Consider the following 595-nt stretch of genomic DNA (forward strand, 5'->3'; position numbering starts at 1 on the left):
GGGACTGCCGGTCGTCGGGTGTCCTGGAAGCCGAATGCGAATGCGGAGGGGCTCGCGGGCCGCGCGGAGGCAACCCAGGTCTGCAGCGGGAGTCGGGGCCCCGGCCAGCCGCTCCCCGCGGCCCGGGAGGGGCTGGGGCTGCGGGGGGGGATCCAAGAATCGGGATGCGCGGCGGGGGCTAAAGGACCTCTTCTGGTAGGCAAAAAGCCTCGAGCACCCGGGATTCCCAGGTGGTCTCCCATCCAAGATCCTAACCGGGCCCGACCCTGCTTAGCTTCCGAGATCAGACGAGATCGGGCGCCTTCAGGCTGATACGGCCTGAGACAGTGGCGCTTGGCTCGGGGCGCCCTAAGAGCCTTGCGCTTCGCCTCCCTTTCGCTCTGCCCTGCAGGTCGGGCCAACGGGCCGCACCTCTCGTCGCGGGGCGTGCTGTACTTGAGCCGCACGACCCGCGACCGGACTCCAGCCTGCTGACGCCGGCCCGCCCCCCGGAACACCGCCAACACCAGAGCAGCAAGCGCCTGGCCGGGCCCGGGGGCCCGAGGGGCTTCCAGGACCCCCCATTGACCGGGAGGGCGTGCGTGCATGCGTGCGC

At 71.3% G+C, this 595-nt stretch overlaps 1 pseudogene; it reads right to left on the reverse strand.

Annotated features, from left to right (window-relative positions):
• Positions 1 to 205: 205 nt before the first annotated feature.
• LOC147350724 (5S ribosomal RNA) lies at positions 206 to 325 on the reverse strand (annotated as a pseudogene).
• Positions 326 to 595: the final 270 nt, after the last annotated feature.

The sequence above is a fragment of the Bos grunniens genome, chromosome 20 (assembly GCF_055505025.1).
Source record: "Bos grunniens cultivar Pamir isolate PY7600 chromosome 20, Bosgru_T2T1.0, whole genome shotgun sequence".
Taxonomy (NCBI): domain Eukaryota; kingdom Metazoa; phylum Chordata; class Mammalia; order Artiodactyla; family Bovidae; genus Bos; species Bos grunniens.